Here is a 14537-nt window from a genome sequence, read left to right as displayed (position 1 = left end):
CATTTATGTTGTATCTACAATGTGCCAAGTCTGTTCAGAGCATGAATAAGGTACAAAAGGTTCCTGATGTCCTGAAGCTCAAATTCCACTCACCTACAGGCAGACAATAAACAACTAAACAAAAAACTACTGGGTAGTGATAGGTGCTGTAGTGATAAAACTGGGTGATGTGACAGAGGGTAACTGGGGGTGAGCAGAGCACATTTAAGTTGGTGCTCAGAGAAGTCTTCCCCAAAGAGGTGAAATTTAAGCTGAGACTTAAATGCCAAGAAGGACCTAGCTGTGTGAAGATAGAAGTGGGGAGCATCCTCAGCAGAAGGAATGAGTTGGATGTGCTCAAGAACAAAGGACGACACACAGCTAGAGCCTGGTGGGCCAGGGTGGGTGGACCCAATTGAGGCTGAAAGGTAACCAGTAATCAAGTTATGCAGGACTAAGTATAGTCCATGGCAAAGAGATCAGGGTGGATTAATGAAAAAAAAAATTATAGCCTCAATATGTGTGACGTATTTATAGTTATACTACATCTACATGATCGATTATATTAGGTTGAACGTAGGAAATAAATAATATCTAACTATTTTTGACCGTCAAAAGCAGGAATTTCTTATGGTGCAATCTAATACTAACCAAGCAGTGGTCAGTGCAGCCTGGCCTTCTTAAAGGATGTTTGCATCACCCCATCATTTATTATTACCACCTGAGTTTCTAATATGAAAACGAGGTGTTAAAAAAAAAAATAATAAAAGTTTATGTTTGGAGACAAAACAAGGACCTTGTTTACATTCACAATGAGATGCCACTTTGAAATATTTTCAATTAGATTTGACAGATGTTTACTGGGCTCCTACTGTGTGCCAGCTGTGGCTGTGTTAGCTACCAGGACTACAAAGATGAATAAGTCATAGGCCTGCCACAAGGAGATCATGAGTGAAACACAGATCAACGCTAAGATAAACTCAGCCCAGTTTCCCTTGGGGATTCTCAGGCTCCTAACTGGTGGGGTAGATCATACCAGGAAAATGTGACTGGATTTTAGTGACTGAGACATCTGAAGAGGAAGGAAATGTGTATTTGTTACTGACAGTTTCTCACTTAGGTTGGTGATAAGTACAGGAAAGATGGTTCCATACATCAGAGACTGATGTTATGGAAGAAAAGAACAAATGTCCCTACCAAAATTTAGGCTCCATGGACCACGAATCCTAGACAGATACACATATGAATTTTTTTTTTTTTTTTTTTGCTTTGGGGAGCAGCTCTGGCTTGTTTCCCAGTTTTCCCTTAATCTGAGGGTGGGAGGAGGGATTTCAAATGATGGTTCAAGCAAAGAAACCCAGCTTTGCCCAAGAGCAAAATCAAGGACACCGCCACCAGAAACAGCCAAGGGACAATGGCTGTGATTTCAAATTTGAGTGCCTTTTGGTATAACTGTTTATGCTTTCATCACTAAGACTCCAATATTTCTATCACTAGTTGTTCAACAAGGTATTTGATACTATTGTCACAAGTTCTAGTGCTGACTGCCTGTGTGACCTGCAAGGTACTCTCTGGCCCTCCTTATCTTCACCTGCAAACTGAAGGTGTTGATGAGTTTGACCTCTTTAGCTCTAAAATGTGGTGCCTGCACTATACTCTTGACACAGGGCCTGTTTTTAGAGCAAAATCAATAAGTTGCTGTAACTGTCCAGGTTGTAGGCTAATGTGGTTCTCTCAGCTATCTACAACTGGGGAAAGGAAGCTGATTGGCACAAAGGAAAAAAAATATCAATGTCACACACTCTTAACATTTGAGAGACAAACATCTCACATCTTGCAATATTTTTTTTTCTTTTTTTTGGTCAATAAATTCAGGTCCAGTCATTATGAGGTGGTGCCCTCACAAGATTTTCCATTCGGGAAGTGGAAGGAATCACTTGTTCATTTATATTCTGGCTCCTGTGGAAAAACCTCCCCTCCCACCTCTTGAGCCAGTGAGTCACTTCCTCCCTCAAACCTCTATATAGCTTCTTTTCTTCGCAGCCCTGGCCTGGCCCCCTGGAGAGGGGAGGGGTCTGGGCTGTTGGTGTGGAAAGGTGCTTCAGGCAGCACAGCTTAAATAGCTTTGAAATAGAAAAGGATCCTCCATGTAGGAGAAAGTAATGTGGTCTGATAAAAGTGAGTGTGGGATTCCAGATTCAGCCTTTTTTCTTTTCTTTTAAACAACTCTAGGAAAAAAACACCCATAGAAGATACAGTGGGTTGTGGATTTATTTTATGACTCATGGAAATTTCTAAAATGATAAATATTGGTTCAGCAGTAGCCTGACATAAGAAACACTCAACTAAACACGACTCTGTGGTTACAAGAAACAAGAAGCGGGTATTTAACAAACTGTAACCACTTCCAAGCTTTCAGAGAGAAAAAGAACAGAAAGCATTGCCTGGATTCTGAGAGGTGCCCTTGGCCAGCCAAGATTTCATTTGCTTTTCCTGAGGCCAGAAACTTTCCTGAGATGGATGCAGTATCTTCCTGGCTAGGAAGCCATTTCAAATGCCTTTGGTTTTATGCTGTATTTAGTCCAGACTCTTTTTGGCTAATATAATGAAAATATCGACTGTAAAAATTAATGAGGGTAAAGATGAAAATATTTTCCCTTCAGAAAGAAGAAAAACGGAAAATATTTTCCTTCCTGAGTAAAAATCCTTCCACATCTCTGTGTAGAAAAAACTAGACATTCTGCAGAGATGTTAGGAATCCAGAGTACCAACTTGTTTCAGAGAAAATTTAGAAAGCATGAGCCATAAACAATGGTTGGGCCCCTCCAGAGTAGAAGTTTTATTTCTCATGAAACAAAGTATTACCTTAACTTCTTATCAGCTGATTTTATTGTGTAAAGAAAATATACTAATATGTATATATTTGTAACATATACCCAGGAGAAAGGCTAGTGTAACAACTTACCAAACTCTAATAATGAGTAGCTTGAATCGCTTTTCATCTGGTTTATCCTATATAACTGTTGTAGGTTTATTAAGAGTAGCATTACTTTGGAATTGGCTATCCCAACACACACACAACAGACTTTACCATCTAGAGTCATGATACATACATGGTTAGGAAGATTACTAAAGAAAGAAAGTGAGAAGATTCAGGCCACAATTCTGTGTTTCAAATTCAATGACTAAAGGAACCATTAAGCAGGTGAGTGTAGCAAGTCAGGGGCCTAGAAAGAGGCACCAAATCTGAAAAGGTGTTTCCTTAAGTCGACCAGGTCTTGCCGATGACCATCCTACAAGCAGTCCTGGGCATATGGACTTCCCTGGAGAAAGAGGAGGCCATGTTGGGATAGACTTAATTAGCCACTCAGGACTAAGAACCGAGGATAGTTGTAGGGGAGGTTGGAAAGCAAAGAAACAGCTAAGGCCATTGCATAAGTTCTTGTGGAGAATCCACTATGAGGGAGAAGAGAAACGAGTGCCTGGCATGGCCTGGAACACCGGTGTAGGTGGGAAGGGATGTGCAACAAGACATCGCATCTGTCTGCCCTTTGGGGACCCAGCTGCCGGGAGACTTATCTCAAGTTTCTCCAGAGAGAGAAACTGCGAGAACCAGATTAATCAGAGAAATGTGCCATGAGGCCTGTGAGTGGTACTGAGAAAATGGGACTTCTTTAGAAGCTCTGGCTCTCTGTATTTTTTCCCCTCTTTGCTTCTCTGCTCATCTTATATTAATAAGCACTTCAACCTGATGAGGAGGGAGGTCTCTCCACCCAAGAGGCTGTGGCAGGAGTGTCTCTGTAGGTAGCCAAGGTGATGCTGGCAGCCACAGAGGGAACAGTTGTGCTGATGGCTCCTGCAGGAATACCTCACTGGCTGCCAAGGGAGAGGGAGCCCCCTGGGCCCTGAGCCATGATACAGATGGGCCCTGGGTCATTCTTCTCATTGAGCCAAAGAGCATTAAAAATGATTACAGAATGGAAATTCTTTTGTTGCATTTTTTCCTGGTTATTAAAAAAATGCAGATTTATTGAAAAAAGCCTGAAAGTGTATAAGAAAGAAAATAAGGGTTGCCAATTCATTTTCCCATCATCTTTTTATCCAATAATAAAAAAAGTGATTAAAAATTTTTAATTACACAAATTACCTGGGAATATCTTCTCCTTATTAAAAAGCCATATAGAAAACTTCAACTACATACCCCTGCAATTCTTTGTCCCTTACCAAAGTTAAACCCTATCATTGATTTGGAATGTGTCCTTCCAGAGTTTGTTCTATACATTTACACCACACACACACACACACACACACACACACACACACACACACGATTGATTGACCAATAGATAGTTTTGTATTCCTGTGATTTAAAAAAAATAGTATTATATTCCATTATCACCTTGCTTGCTTTACTCAGCGGTATGTTTTGGACATCTTTCAATGGCTGTACTTATAGGTCCATCCCATTCTTGGCTCTATTGCATAGTGTTGCATAGTTTGAAAACACATTTATCATTTACCTTACTGAGAGATATTTAAGTAGCTTCCAGTGATAATAAGGGTGCAGTTAAAATCTTTGTACATGCATTTTTTGTGCACATGAGTAAATACAGATCTAGTATAAGATAACTGAAAAATGGAACGTCTGGGTTGAAGAATATATGCACATTTGATTTTTGAAAGTTAAGACTTTGCTGTTCCAGAAGGCTGAATCTATTTAACCTCTTACTAACAGTGTATGGAAGAGTACTCTCTCTCCACATCCTCACCAACTCTGGATATCAACCTCTGTAAATTTTGTGAATCTGATGGATAAAAAATGTATCTCATTGCTTGAATTTGCAATGTGATTACTAGTGATGTTGAGCATCTTTTCACGTTTATTGTTTTTATTTTTTCCTCTTCTGTGAAATACATATTCATGTGTTGCTTTTATTTGTCTCTGATTTTAGTAGTTTCTTCGGATTCTGGTTATTAATCCAGAACATATTTTGTTCATGTGAAAAAATATGTCCCCTAGTTGTTTCTCATTTTTAAACTTTGTTTATAGTATTATTTAGCATATATTTTAATGATGTTAAACATGTTAAATGATGATATCATTTTTATTTTATTTTAGAAACTGTTTATTTTTCATCAACCTTATTTCCATTTTGCATAAGAGTTTGTGGAAGAATAGCTTAGGACCAGTCAGTGATTGTTTCTAGCCATTCAGTGGCCTGAGCAGTAGGGGCTACAGACCAGTCCTCAGTGGCAGGCTGAGCACTCCAGTCTTCACTAGGAAACTGCTGAATAGGCACGGAAGTCACCTGTATGCCTTCAGACCAGTCTGAAACCTTGGATTGAGCAGCAGTGAACTTGGGAGCTGGAGAAGTCCATTCATCCTGAAATCCTTCCTTGGTCGTAGCCTTTTCAGCAGCAACCTGCTCGTACTTTTTAATCTCTTCAGGGTCTCTGTGGAAGTAGAGGTCAGGCATGACCTCCCACGGGTGCTCGCGGAAGATGGTGCTATGCATGCGCAGAACTTCCCAGGCCAGCATCCACTACATCAGATCCATGGAGTGAACTCCCTTGTTGCTGCAAGGGATGGCAATGTCCACAGAGCACAGAGGAGACTGTTACACAGAGCGATGGTTGGCAGGTTAACATACTCATAAGACGCCTCTGTAAAAAGCTGGTGGTCAGCTCTGGCATCAGTAACCACCAGAAGTCTCAGCTGCTGGAAGGCAACCTGGATCTAGTTAGTGAAGGTCCCAGGAGTAAAGTGGCCAGCAATAGGAGTGGCTCCAGCAGCAACAGCAAACTTCTGTACAGCTCACTGGCTGGTATTCCTGGACGATAGGACACTGACATCCGGGTTTTTAATGGCAACAATGGCATGAGCTGCCAGAGAAGTTTCTCCCAGGTTCTCTTCAGATTTATGATGTAGATGCCATCATTTTTCCTTTTGTAGATGTACTGTTCCATTTGGAAGTCAAGGTTGGTGCCACCTAAGTGGGTTCCTGCTGCAAGGAATTTGAGGACATCCTCCTCTTTCATTTGCAGGACATCAAAGGCTCTGGACATTGTAAAAGATTCCCTTTAAGTTATGTGGGAACCAAGAACAATGCCATATGGGTCCCTCTCTGAGTAGCACAGAAAAAAATGATGATGTTTTAATAAGACAAATTTATCAATCCTTTTCTGGTGTTTATTGCATTTTTAATTTTGCTTAAGAAGGCCTTCTCTACTACTAAGATTTCATTTGGAATTACTATTATATATTGTAGGTATCTAATTTTACTATTTCCAAATGTATATCCACTTTTTCCAGAACTACTTGTTCAACTAGTATATCCTTTTCCCATTGATATGAAATATCATTTTTACCATACATTCTACTCCCATGTGGAAATAGACACACATGGGTCTATTGCTTACTCTATTTTTTTTCCACTGATTTGTTCATTCTTATACAGCTATCACCTTTTTCATTACCCTGTATTTTAAATATTTGATAGGCCCTATTTATTCTTTTAAAAAATATCCTTAGTTATACTTATGTACTTTCTCTTCCCTGTGAAATTTTGAATCAGCTTGTGAAATTCTATAAAAAGTTCTGATGACATTTGATTGGGATTGCATTGTTTTCAATTATCAATTTGTGGAGGCTCCATATCTTTACACTATTTATTCTTCCTACTTAGGAACATGGCATGTTTCTATAATTGTCTGTCTTCTTTTGTACTGCTCAGTAAAACTTTATACTTCTCTTCACTTGCAGTCTATGTGTGGCTTAATTGGATTTTTTTTTTTTAGGTATTTTATGGTTTTCATTATTTATATTTTGTAATTATTACTGGGGTAAAGGTGAACAACTCATTTTTGTATGCTAGTCTTACATCCAACCACCTCATTGAATCCTCATTAATTCTAATACTTTTTTTACTTAATTTTCTTAGATGTTTTGGGAATGATATTATATAAGCCATAAATACCATAATGACAATTCTGTTTCTTTGTTTCTAATTCTTAAAACTAACTTCTGATTCTTGCCATTGCATGGCGTAGATTTGAATGCATAATACTGAATAATGACAGTGATAGCAAGTATATTTGCCTTATTTGACTTTAATGGAAAGCTTCTAATATTCCATCATCTCTTACACTCTTTGTATTTTTACGCTCTTTGCAAAAAACAAGTCAAAGAAGTGTCTTGTCCTAGTTTTTTAAGAGTTTTTATCAGTAGTGGGTGTTCAGTTTTATTAAATGTTTTGGAGATACCATAGGAGCATAGGAGTTCTCCCCCACCCCCAATCTGTCAATGTAATAATTCTATTAATGGATTTTCTAATGTTGAACTATCCTTGCATTCTGTGGTAGATTCTACTCGGCCATGATGTTTGTTCTTTTGACCCACTGATAGATTTAGTTTATTAGCCGTTTAGGATTTTTACACCTTTCACAAGTGAGATAGGCCTATGTTTTATGTTGGTTTTATGTTTAGGATATCCTGGGCCAGTTTTGTTCCTAAGGTAGAGAGTAAGTTGGGAATATTTCCTTCTTTGCTTTTTCTCTGAACCTTGTATAAGGTGGGACTTATTTAATCCTAAAATCTCTAATAGTATTGGTCTGAGAGACAAGAAGGTCATTAGACCTGATCTGAAACACAACTCAAAATTAACGTTAAACCTTAAACTGGATTCAGCTTTTAGTCAAGATGGTGGAGTAGTAAACACTGTGCTCGCCTTATCTCACAACCACGTCAAAATTATAACTAAACCACAGAATAGCCATCATTGAGTATCACCTGAAGTCTAGTTGAGTAGAAGTCCTATAACTAAAGATATACAGAAGAAGCCATGTTGAGACTGGTAAGAGGGGTGTGGACGCAGAATAGGCTGGTCCAACATCCACATGTGGTGGTTAAAAATCAGTAGGGATGTCTCAGCAGCCGAGGTCCCCCTGAGTAGCAAAGGGTTTCAGCCCCACACCAGGTTCCCCAGCCCAGGGTTGCAGTGCTGGGGAGAAGTGTCTCCATAACTTCTGGCTGTGAAAACTAGCAGAGATTTTGGCTGATGAGACAGAATGCTGCTGGAGTCCAGGCATTCCTCTTGAAGGGCCTGTACACAGACTTGCTTGCTGACAGGCTCACTTGCTCTGAGCTTCAGTGCTGGAGCAGCAGTCTCAAAAGGTGCCAGAACATATGGGGAGGAACTGAATTGTCTGGCTTGAGGGCAAGGGGTGGAGGGGCAGCTTTCTCTCAGACGGAAGTGCTGGCAGAAGCCATTGTTACTTTGTTGAGCCCTCCTCCCACCCAGGCTGCAAACAGACAGGCGCCATGTCTGAGTCTCCATCTTTCTAAAATAGACCCCCTCTCCTACCCTATCTATCTCCTTTTCTAGCTGTATTGTTTTCCAAACACTTTATGCAATTGACATTGTTTATTTGTTTAGTTGTTCATTGTCTTTTTGCCTCCAATAGAATATACACTCCATGAAAGCAGACTTTGTTTTGTTTGTTGCTGAATTGCCATTTCCTAGACTATCACTTGGTACATAGAAGATAAACACTAAATATTTGTAGAAGTTGTTGATTAAAATACTGATTCTTCTTTTGAGGGATTCTTTTTTTACCCTATTAACTTTATTTTCTAAGTGTTAGTTCTGCTTGTTGAGTTTAGCATTTCATCCTCTTAGTTCCATCCCCACCACTTTCCTGAAACTGCTCTTACCAAGGTGACCAGGGAACTTTATATTGCTAAGTCCAATGGTCAATTCTTAGTCCTGTCACTCAACACAGTGAATCACATCTCTTTTCCTTGAAACACTTTCCTTACTTGACTTTCAGAATCCCACTCTCTCTTGATTTTCTACGTACCTGCCTGGCTATTCCTTTTCAGTCCCTTTTGCTGGTTCCTCCTTATCTCTCCTGATCTCTAATCCCTAGAGGGCCCTCATATTCAGTTTAGACTTCCTCTCTCTTCTATTTACCCTCACTTCCTTGGTATTCTGATTCCATTTCATGACTTTAAATATCAGCTCTTTGCTGATGGTTACTAAATTTTCGTATCCTTCCTTAACCTTTCCCCAGAACTCCAAACTTATAGATGCAACTATCTATTCAACGTTTGCCCTTCGATGTTTGATCGACATCTCAGTCTACCATGATTAAAACAGAACTTCTGAGATTCTCCCTTAAATCTGCTTCACCTATAATTTCCCCCATGTTGTAAATGGCAGTTTCATCCTTCCAGATACTCAAGCCAAAATCTTCAGATTTATCCTTGACACCACTCTTTCTCTCATACCCCCTTATCGGCTGATACTATTCGCTCATCTTTCCAAATACATCCAGAATCCTCTCACTTCTCACCACCTCCATTGCTACCACCTGGCCCAAGTCAGCATCACGTCTAAACTGGATTATTACAATAGCCTCTTAACTGGTCTCTTTGCTTCTGTTGTTCTTAACACAACCATCAAAGTGATCCTATTAAATTGTAAGTCAGTTTATGTTATTTCTTTGTCAAAATTCTCAATGGCTTCCCTTCACTATCATAGTAAAGCCAAATCGTTATGAAGGATTTTACAGAAACTCTAGTATCAGCCTCCTTGTTACTCTTTGTTACCTCATCACCCTCCGCTCTATCTTTACATTCTCTGCTCTCACCAAAGCAGCCTCCTCACTCTTCCTTGAACAAACCAGGCATAGCCCATTACACTTCCTTTTCCCTGTGTTTGAAATTTTCTTCCTTGAGGTATCTAAATAGCACACACATTACTTCCCTCAATTCTCTGCTCAGACATCACCTCCTCAGTGAGGCCATCCCTGACCACTTTGTCTAATATTACCACACGCATCCTTCCAGTTCCCTTCTCTGCTTAATTTTTCTCCAAGCACTCATCACCATCTAACATAGTGTATTTTTCACTTGTTTATATTATTTACTTTCTAATCTTCCCCATTTGAATAAAAGCGCCACAAGAACAGGGATTTCTTTTTTCCTCTCTTCTGTATTCCCAGTGTCTAGAAGAGTACTGACAAATAGTAGGTTCAGAATTAGTATTTGTTGAATAATGAATCCGATTCCAAAAAGTTGGGAAATACTGTGGTTGCAGACATGATGTCTAGAGGGCAGCGACCATCTTTTGAGCAGGGGCATAAAGGCCACAGACTAAGGACAGCATTGTGAAGAGTGTGAAGAAATCTGGGTTCCATGGGTCCACCAGCCATGAGCTGTCTGTTTCTAGACTCCATGTTATAAGACCAAAAAAAAAAAAAAAAAAAAATCTTATTTGGTTAAACTATGGTTTTTTGGTGCCTATTATGTGCATCTGAATGCCATCCTAAGTGATACCAATCAATGGCCCAGAAAGGTTAAGAACTATTCTGAGGATGAAAAGAGAAGACTTGGAACAAAATCCCCAGCAACCCTGGTAATTCAAAGATGTAAAATTGAAGAGGATCCCTTTAAGAGGCTGAAAAGGAGTAAGAAATGGGAGAAATCCCAGAAGAAAGTGAAATCATGGAGCTAAAAAAGAATGCTTCAAGAAGAAGGATATGGTCAATAGACTCAAATGTTGATGAGAGGCTCCCAGGAAGGGAGATGGGGTATTGAACTGAGAACACAGTGGGTGGAAGTGAGAGAGTATCATTTTAATGATTTCTGTTTTCTCTGTGAAGTAGCACACGTGACCATCTGTGGTTGTTAATAGGCTATGGTGCCCAGTGCTTGGTCAAACATGAGTGTAGATGTTGATATTAAGATATTTTGTAGATATCATTAACATTTATAATCAGTTGAGTTTAAGTAAAGCAGATTACCCTCCATAATGTATATGGACCTCATCCAATCAACAGAAGGCCTTAAACAGCAAAAACTGAGTTACCTAGAGAAGAAAGAATTCACCTCAAGACTGTAACATTAGAAATTCTACTTGAATTGCCATAATGCTGGCCTGCCCTATGAATTTTGAACTTAAGACTACAATATATCGGGGCCAGCCCAGTGCTCAGGCGGTTGGAGCTCGGTGCTCCTAATGCCACAGGCTGCCAGTTCAATTCCCACATGGGCCAGGAGGCTTTCAACCACAAGATTGCCGGTGGGCTGCACCCCCTGCAACTAACAACTGGACCTGGAGCTGAGCTGCACCCTCCACAACTAAGATTGAAAGGACAACAACTTGACTTGGAAAAAGTCCTGGAAGTACACACTGTTATCCAATGAAGTCCTGTTCCCCTCCCTCCCCAAAAAAGACTGCAGTATAAACTCTCACCTGAATTGTTATCCTGCTAGCCTGCTCTGCAGATTTCAAACTTGCAAGCCACCCTCACCCCCATACGTGTATGTGTGTGTATTGGTTTTGTTTCTCTGAAAAACACTGATTGGTATAACATCCATTGGGAATATGGAAGGTTCAGATATTTGTCCAATTATTTCCTTAAGCTAAATTCCTGTAAGTAGAATTGCTAGGACAAAGTTCATGAGCTATTAAAAGAAATATGAAGCATATTGTCAGTTTGCTTTCTAGAAATGTTACATCAATACATATTTCAAGGAATAGTGTACTGATGTCTGGACCCAAATTAATATTGGGTAGGTATTTATGATCTTTTTCATTTTCACCAATTTGTTGGGAGGTACCACCTTTTCATTTCATATTCACAGTATTTTGAAGAATAGTCAGGTTGAACATCCTTTCATATTTTTTGACCATGTGCCTTCTTCTTTAAACTTTCACAGTTCATATCAAACTCTAAAGTAATTATTTTCTTTAGAAATTTGGGCCACTTAATATATGGCCACTTAATCCTTTAGAAATTTGAGCCACTTAATCCTTTCATTTGAAAGGATTGCAAATGGTCAGACTTTGTAACATTAAATTCTTAACTGCTTTTGTTCTTTGTCCACTTTTCTATTGGGTGTTTGTTGTTTTCTTATTGATTTGTAATCTTTCTTTATATAAAATACTTCCTCTTTTATCTGATATGCAAATTTCCCCCCAGATTTTTTATTACCCTTTAACATTGTTTAGGGTTTTCTTTCTTTCTTTTTTTTTTGGTAGCATGAAAAAGTTTATATTTTGTGTAGGCAGATCTATCAGTCTTTTCCTCTGAGGCAGTTACAGTCATGCATTGCTCAACGATGGGGATACGTTTTGAGAAATGCATGGTTAGGCGATTTTTGTCAATGTGTGAACATCAGAGTGCATTTACACAAATCTAGATAGTGTAGGCTGCTATACATCTAGGCTTTATGGTGTAGCCTATTACTTCTAGGCTACAAGCCTATACAGCATGCTACTGTACAAAACAATACAAGATTAAATCAAGCACAAGATAAAATAATGCAATTAAGAAATATAGTAAACATGAGATGTATGAGACTGCTGCCAGTGTAACACAGCATACTGTTTTACAAGAAACTTTCTTATAAGTAGAAAGAGTACACACTAATGATAAAAAGTCTAGTATAGTAAATTCATAAACCAGTAACATAGACATTATGAGGTCAGACAGTTAAGTTTGCGAACTCATCCTAGAAATAGTGGTACATACCTCATTGCTGAATATCATCATTATGGTCACCTTCAAAGTGCTCCCCTTGAGAAGCCATACACCTGACACCAGTGCCCAATCCACCCTTCAAAGCAATTCTGGAACTCTTTTTCTGGAATGGCCATCAGAGTTGTCATTGTATTACCCTTGATGTCCTGAATGTCATCAAAATGTCTTCCTTTCAATATTTCCTTTATCCTTGGGTAAAGAAAGAAGTCATTGGGGGCCAGATCAGGTGAGTAGGGAGGGTGTTCCAATACAGTTATTTGTTTACTGGCTAAACACTCCCTCACAGACAGTGCTGTGTGAGCTGGAGCATTGTCGTGATGCAAGAGCCATGAATTGTTGGCAAAAAGTTCAGGTCGTCTAACTTTTTCACATACCTTTTCAGCACTTCCAAATAGTAAACTTGGTTAACTGTTTGTCCAGTTGGTCCAAATTCATAATGAATAGTACCTCTGCTATCAAAAAAGGTTAGCAATATCATTGCAACAAGTTTGTGAACTTAATTGTCAGATCTCATCATTATCAAGTATTATGTATTGTACATAATTGTATATGCTATACTTTTATATGACTGCCAGGTTTGTTTACACCAGCATCACCATGGTGGGTAAAGTGTTATGCTATGACAATATGACGTAACTAGACAATAGGAATTTTTCAGCTTCATTATAATCTTATGGGGCCACTTTGTATATACAGCCCATCATTGACTAAAACGTTGTTATGTGGCCAATGACTATTTATTTTAGAAATGTTGACCACATATATGGATTTTCTTCTTTTCACATGAAAAAGACACAAATGATAAGATTATGTAACATACATTTCTCATTTTAAGAATGGAATTTATAGGTGTTCATTATCATTTAATATTTGAACCTTTGTCTGGGTGCATGGGGAAGTCTTACTACATTATTCTAAAAATGAGTGGTTTCAGTTTTACTGGGGAAGTCTGTTATTTCAGCTGCTAAAAGCTTGGTGATTTTGAGGGAAAAGAGGGATGCTTTCCTTTTTCATGAAGTCTTGGCTATTTTACAGCATAATGAAAAACACTAGATATATCCCTCGCTTGAGGCAATGGATATTGAGGAAGAGGTAGGCAGCTCAAAGCAGAATTAGGATTTTGATACCATGTATTATCCCCAATGCTGTGTTGATTTGATGGGAACTGATGTACACATTTTTTAAAGTGACATAATTTATTTCTTATCTTAGTACCTCCATTAAAACAAGCATACAATGAAAACAGGTTTTGTTTGTTTTGCCGCATTATTTTCACTAGAGGGTTGACCCATTGAAACAAATATATAGAGGAACTTCAGCTCATTTAATGATCTGAAAACAATGATGCAGGATTCTGCAGCTGCTGCCAGCCTTCTCATATACCATTATCACTTATTTCTAACGCCTAAAGCTGCTTACTCTGAAACACCTGCTATTTTCTGTCCCATGTCCTAAAGTGTTAACACCCTGAGGAGCAGCCCTCAACCAAAGATGCGCAGAGTTGGTGGGTAAGCACCCAACTTCCTCACCATTGGGTGGCATATCTCTGTGCTGGGTCCTGCTCTGTCGCCTAGAATCCGCAGAGGCAGTGAGCTCCAGTCACCCACAGTGGTAATTGTGGTAATGCTCTAATGATTAGCTGCCTTTCCTTCCTGACCTCACTTCCCCATTTATCTACTGGTGTCCCAGGATCCTCTCCCAAATACACTACTTGTACTCAAATACTTTCCTCAGCATCTTCTTTTGGGGGACTCCAAATTAAGACAAATAAATCAAGCTACATGCAAAAATAATGGCTAATATTTATTAAGCAATTACTATGTGCCAGACACCATTCTAAGCAGATAATTTAGCCCTCACAACAAGTCTTTTGAGCACAACTATCATCTCCAAATTTACCGATGAGGCATGTAAGGCTTAGAGAGATTAAGACCCCTTTATGAGATAACATAGCTAATGGGTCATGAAGGATTTAAACCCAGGCTATTTAACTCAAGGGTCCCTGTTTT

The 14537-nt window shown here is 39.1% G+C and overlaps 1 protein-coding gene and 1 pseudogene across 1 annotated transcript in view; one reads left to right on the top strand and one right to left on the bottom strand.

Annotated features, from left to right (window-relative positions):
• The window catches only part of BFSP1 (beaded filament structural protein 1), a 91267-nt gene that overhangs the window by 7524 nt on the left and 69206 nt on the right, over positions 1–14537 (top strand). The window lies entirely within an intron of this gene.
• On the bottom strand, positions 5099–6075 carry LOC109460859 (small ribosomal subunit protein uS2; annotated as a pseudogene).

Source organism: Rhinolophus sinicus, linkage group LG13 (genome assembly GCF_036562045.2).
Source record: "Rhinolophus sinicus isolate RSC01 linkage group LG13, ASM3656204v1, whole genome shotgun sequence".
NCBI lineage: Eukaryota > Metazoa > Chordata > Mammalia > Chiroptera > Rhinolophidae > Rhinolophus > Rhinolophus sinicus.
Note: the sequence above shows the minus strand (reverse complement) of the source record. Positions and strands in the feature narration are given on the sequence as shown.